Source organism: Coffea eugenioides, unplaced genomic scaffold (assembly GCF_003713205.1).
Source record: "Coffea eugenioides isolate CCC68of unplaced genomic scaffold, Ceug_1.0 ScVebR1_132;HRSCAF=557, whole genome shotgun sequence".
NCBI lineage: Eukaryota > Viridiplantae > Streptophyta > Magnoliopsida > Gentianales > Rubiaceae > Coffea > Coffea eugenioides.
The window spans coordinates 44,621-51,458 of record NW_020861724.1 but is presented as its reverse complement, the minus strand read 5'-3'; the positions used below and the strand labels follow the sequence as shown (position 1 = coordinate 51,458).

General features: G+C 36.4%; 1 non-coding gene across 1 annotated transcript; it reads left to right on the top strand.

The window, feature by feature from the left end:
* Positions 1-6,368: 6,368 nt before the first annotated feature.
* Positions 6,369-6,475, top strand: LOC113755233. Its single transcript, XR_003465604.1, has one exon. It is a non-coding gene; the product is annotated as a small nucleolar RNA R71 (small nucleolar RNA).
* The last annotated feature ends 363 nt before the right edge of the window (positions 6,476-6,838 follow it).

Here is a 6,838-nt window from a genome sequence, read left to right as displayed (position 1 = left end):
AGAAAGGATATTACCAATAAGGAAATCATTTCATGCATATTAAGTGCAAACAATTGAAAATTATATCTAATTGCAAGAATGAACACTCAAACACTTGAGTATATCTCCAATCCAATTCATAACACTCATAACACTCAATTTACATACACATGAGTTCCAATTCATCCAAACAAATACTAATTATCTCAAGTAAAAGTGGTTCAATGTGCTTAACTTAATTGGGAACACACTCTTTTACCCCATGGGCTATTGCTCTAATGATAGCATATCATTTTCAATTGGTATAACAGTGATGTATACCCCTCGGAACAAGTTCATATATTCAATGAAAGCAAAATTTAAGAGTATAAATCACTAAAATGCTCAAACCCAAAAATTGAGAAAAATTCTTAAAAATATCACCAAATTCACAGTTTTCTCAAAAATGAGCATGAAAAGAGTTGTAACGATCTAATTAAGCACAATGTAGCACAATTGTATCAAGAAATTCCAACAAATATGTATTTATCATAATATTCCCAAAAACTAGAAATATGTAGAATAAGAAGTTATAAAATGCCAAAGAAATTCGCAAATTGTTACCTCAAATGTGTAGGAAGATGATAGAGGATGATAATGATGAAGAATGAGGAACAAACAAGTCCAAAATCACTCCGAAATGGAAGAAATACAGTGCTGCCCTATTTCTAGTTTTGAAGATCAAACCCCCTCAAATTGATGTTTTTTCAATGAAATAGTTTAGGGTTTATGATCATACAAGGGTTGTGGAGGTGTTTATGATGAAAGATTGGAGTTTTGATGGTTAAAATGGAAAATTGGAGGGAAGAGGTAGGGTTTCGGTGAGAAAAGGGAAGAAGAATTTTGAAAAGTGCAGAAACGAAGCCTCGTTTCTGCTATATCCGCGAACGGATCCGAGGTCGGATCGTTTCTGGAAGGCCTCGGATCCGACAGGGCTCGGATCAGTCTCAACAGAAACACAGACGAGCCCTCGGATCTATCTGGGTTGGAAAAGATCCGAGCTCGGATCTATTGATCCGAGGTCGTATCTGTCTGGGATTTTTCGGATCCGAGCTCAGATCCATATTTCTCTGCACTTACTGCAGAACCTGCAATTTTTTTAACTTTTTCTCCCTTTTCCGGCCAATTCCAAAACACACATTGGACAAACTTTTTATCAATTCTAACCTCCCACGCACATGCAATATACCTTAAAGACAATATCCATCCTCTCAAAACACAACAAACACATATACATTGAAAATCGAGGGGTGAGGTTCTTCGATCATTTTTGCATTTTTACATCAAAATGGCATTTTTGAGCATTAAATACACATCAAATGAATCCATGAACCTTTATAACCATGATCTCACCAAAACTCACTTGAATTGCACAATGTATGTATAGGCATAGAAATTTTGAGCACTTAAAACACAATTTGGTAAGAAAAACTCCCTGCCAACATGTTCTTCAAGTGCACCTCCAAGATGGATGATAAAACTCCCGTATCTCCTACAAAAAAGTGAAATACATCTAATTAGTCAATTAAATTACACCAAAATGTAAAAAAAATACATAAAAACACACAAATACACTATTATTATTAGGTTGCCTCCCAACAAGCGCTTTTGTTTATAGTCGTTGGCTCGACTTTCCTATAACTTCTTTAATTCTCCATTGCATTTCCTAAGGAGTAAATTACCCCTTTAGGAACTTTTTCTCCTGACCAAATAGGGCTTCAATCTTTGTCCATTTACTTTAAATGGAGAACCATTTTCTCCTTTTATTTCCACTGCTCCATAAGGAAATACTTGAGTTACTTCAAATGGTCCCGACCACCTTGACTTTAATTTTCCTGGAAATAACCTCAAGCGTGAGTTGAACAAAAGTACATGTTGCCCTACCTGAAATTTTTTAGGAATAATATGCTTGTCATGCCAATATTTGATCTTTTCTTTATAAATTTTGGCATTTTCATATGCATGTAGTCGGTGTTCCTCCAATTCACTTAGCTCAAGTAATCGCTTTTCTCCTGCAAAATTAAAATCCATGTTAATAGATTTAATTGCCCAATATGCTTTGTGCTCAATCTCCACAGGTAGGTGACAAGCTTTCCCATAGACTAAACGATACGGCGACATCCCTAGGGGTGTCTTAAATGCCGTTCGGTAAGCCCATAGTGTATCATCTAGCTTTGTAGCCCAATCCTTGCGTGATTTATTCACAGTTTTCTCCAAAATGAGCTTTATCTCTCTATTAGCTAACTCTGCTTGTCCATTGGCTTGAGGATGATATGGAAGTGATGTCTTGTGCCTACAATCATATTTAAACAATAAGGAATCCAATTGTCTGTTACAAAAATGTTTCCCTTCATCACTTACTATGGCCTTGGGTATACCAAATCTACTGAAAATATTCTTTTTAAGGAATCTAAGTACAATCTTAGAGTCATTAGTAGGTGAAGCGATTGCTTCAACCCATTTAGAAACATAATCCACTGCTACTAAGATGTACTTATTATTAAAAGAACTAGGAAATGGTCCCATAAAATCAATACCCCATACATCAAATAACTCAACTTCCAAGAACGTAGTCAGGGGCATTTCATTTTTTCGAGATATATTTCCAGTTCTTTGGCATGCATCACAATTTTTAACATATTCCCTAGCATCTCGGTACATAGTTGGCCAATAAAATCCTGATTGCCATACCTTTGCCACAGTCTTTGAAGTACTGAAGTGACCACCTGTTTCAAGGTTATGACAATGATATAAAACATTATGTACCTCATCTTCAGGAATACATCTACGTATCATACCATCGGCACAATGTCTGTATAGCAATGGTTCCTCCCAAAAGTAACTTTTGACGTCATATAAAAATTTCTTCTTTTGATGATAATTAAACCCCTTTTGAATCTCTCCACTGACCAAGTAGTTAGCAAAATCTGCATACCATGGAGAATTTCTAAGTGCTAGAACAAACTCATCCGGAAAATTCTCTTGAATTGGAACCTGATCTTTGGTTGGGATATATTCCAAACGTGATAAATGATCTGCAACTAGATTCTCCGATCCCTTTTTGTCTTTTATCTCCACATCAAATTCCTGCAATAAAAGAATCCACCGAATTAGTCTAGGTTTTGCATCCTTCTTATGCAGCAAATATTTAAGAGCTGAATGGTCCGTATATATAATGACTTTAGATCCTACTAAATAGGATCTAAATTTGTCCAAAGCAAATATCACTGCCAATAGCTCTTTTTCTGTCGTTGCATAATTGAGTTGTGCCTCATTTAGCAACTTGCTAGCATAGTAAATGACGTGCAATCGTCCTTCTTTCTTTTGTCCCAAAACTGCTCCAACCGCATAATCACTTGCATCACACATCAATTCAAATGGTAGTGACCAATCGGGTGAAGTTATAATTGGGGCCGAAATCAATTCCTTTTTCAACCTTTCAAATGCAACCAAACAATTGTCATTAAATTGAAAAGGAGTATCTTTACATAATAAATCACATAATGGCTTTACTATTTTAGAAAAATCTTTAATAAAACGTCTATAAAAGCCAGCATGTCCTAAAAAACTCCTTATCCCCTTGACATTGCTTGGGGGTGGCAATTTTTCGATAACTTCTATTTTGGCTTTATCCACCTCAATTCCCTTGGAGGAAATCTTGTGCCCTAAGACAATTCCTTCTTTTACCATAAAATGGCATTTCTCCCAATTCAATACAAGATTTGTTTCCTCGCATCTCTGTAAAATCAATTCCAAATTATGAAGACAATGGTCAAAAGATGAACCATACACAGAAAAATCATCCATAAATATCTCCATAATTTTCTCAATATAATCAGAAAAAATAGCCATCATGCATCGTTGAAAAGTTGCAGGAGCATTGCATAAACCAAATGGCATTCTTCTAAAAGCAAAAGTGCCATAAGGACATGTAAATGTGGTCTTCTCTTGATCCTCTGGAGCTATAGCTATTTGATTATATCCTGAAAAACCATCAAGAAAACAGCAAAATTCATATCCAGCTATTCGCTCCAATAATTGATCAAGAAATGGTAGGGGAAAATGATCTTTTCTTGTTACCGTATTTAACTTACGATAATCAATACACACTCTCCACCCTACCACAAGTCTAGATGGAATCAATTCATCATTTTTACCCACGATTGTAGTTATTCCACCTTTCTTTGGTACCACATGAATTGGACTAATCCAAACACTATCGGAGATAGGAAAGACTATACCTGCATCAAGCCACTTAAGAATTTCATTTCTTACCACCTCTTTCATGTTTGGATTGAGTCTTCTTTGTGTTTCCACCACTGGTTTGCAATTGTCCTCCAATAAAATGCGATGCATGCATATAGAAGGACTTATACCTTTAATGTCTGAAATTGTCCATCCAATTGCCTTCTTACGCTTCCTTAGAACTCTTAGCAACTTTGTACACTGCTCATCATCAAGATCAGCACTAACAATTACAGGTAAAGTGCTATTTTCTCCAAGAAATTCATACCTTAGATGAGTTGGAAGTGGCTTAAGCTCTAACCTTGGAGGTTCAATTTCTGAAGGTTGTGAAAACCCTTTTCCTTGGCCAAGACTTTCATACAAATTACTCCTTTTATAAGGTGCTTGAAAATCCAAGTACTTGGCCAATTCTTCAATTTCTTCACAAACATCTTCTTGCTTACCTAAACTCATTAAACAATGCTCAAGAGGATCTAAGTCAAAGTTGACTTGACTCATCTCTTGGGTTAGTTTATCAATTGTGCCAATAGAATAAGCATGATCGGTAAAAGAAGGGTATTTTTCCATTTCATTCAAATTAAATTCTACTTCTTCTTCCCCTACTTGAAACTTAAGCTTGCCATTTTTGACATCAATAATAGTACCTGCAGTAGCTAGAAATGGTCTACCTAGAATAATTGGCATAGATATATCTTCTTCCATATCTAATACCACAAAATCCACTGGAATGATAAATTTTTGAACTTTTATCAATACATTCTCCAACACTCCCAATGGATATCTAATAGACCGATCCGCTAGTTGCAAAGTAATATTTGTGCGTTTAAGCTCATGCAAACCCAATTGTCTAGCCACCGTTAAAGGTATTAATGATACACTAGCACCAAGATCACACAATGCTTTAGAAAAATCAACGTTACCTATGGTGCAAGGTATAGAAAAACTCCCTGGATCCTTCAACTTCGGTGGTAGCTTATTTTGAATAATTGCACTACATTCCTCCGTTAATGCTATTGTTTCGCAGTCTTCCAACTTTCTTTTTCTAGTCATGATTTCCTTGAGAAATTTCGCATAAGACGGAATCTGCAAAATAGCATCGGCAAAAGGAATGTTAATGTGCAATTGTTTGAACAGTTTAACAAATTTTTCAAACTCTTTATCAAACTTATTTTGCTTTAATCTTTGTGGAAATGGAATCGCAGGAGGTATTGGAATGGTAGCGGAAGATGATGGTTGATTTTCTCTTGATTCCTCCCGGCTATTTTCTTCCACTATCGCCTCTTGGTTCCTCTGCTTTTCTTCTTGTTTTTCATTCTCATCTTTCTCAACTTCCATCACTGGAGGATCTTCTAATTGCTTACCACTACGAATAGTAATGGCTTTCACATGCTCCTTAGGATTGACCTCTGTTTTGCTAGGTAATTCACCTTGATTTCGATTATTTAACGAACTAGCAATTTGACCAATTTGGACCTCTACATTCCTGTACATTGTAGTGAGTTGGTCCAACCTTCCTTCTACTCGCTCAAATCTGTCTGAAGTAACTTTTGCGAGCTTTTCCACTGCCATCTCCCAACCAGGTTTAGTTTCAGCTTGTTGTTGCCTTGATTGAAATCCCGGTGGATTGGTTGGCCTTGGGTGATTTCCTTGATCCTTCCATCCAAAGTTTGGATGATTTCTCCACCCCGGATTGATTCGAGTAGGGGTTATTTTGAGCATTACGATTGTAATTATTGACGAATTGTACCTGCTCAGAATCAACACACTCATTAGTATCATGTTCACCTCCACATATAGAACAACATGTTACATGTGCATTAGATGAACTTGTACCAACTCCACCTTGTCTACTTAGCAACTTCATCACATTATTCATTTGAGCACTCAGCATATTGAGAGTGTCCATTTCTATCATACCTGCGTGACGTCTTGCATTACCTCTCTCATTGGCCCATTGGTAGTTATTTGCTGCCATTTCTTCTATCAAATTATGAGTCTCTTGGGGTGATTTACCCATTAAAGCTCCACCTGCGGCTGCATCAATCATAGTTTTAGTGGAGAAAGATAAACCATTATAAAAGGTTTGTATAATCAGCCATTCAGGTAGTCCATGGTGTGGACATTTCCGTAACAATTCTCTGAACCTTTCCCATGCTTCATATAATGATTCTCCTTCCATTTGACTAAAACCAGTGATATCCATTCTTAGCTTAGCAGTCTTACCGGGTGGAAAATACTTATTCAAAAATGCCCTTGATAAATCATCCCATGTGGTAAAAGTGTTAGGAGCATGAGAGTGTAACCACATTTTTGCCTTATCCCTTAATGAAAATGGGAACAACCGTAACCTAATAGCATCATCACTAACTCCATTCATTTTAATGGTATCACATATTTCTAAGAATGTAGCTAAATGTGTATTAGGATCTTCTACTGCATTACCTCCAAATTGAGATTGTTGAACCATTTGGATAAGTGATGGTTTAATCTCAAAGTTGTTAGCATTTACCGAAGGCCTTGCTATGCTAGTTTGTGAACCTTGTGTTCCCGGTAAAGCAAAATCTCGCAGAACTCG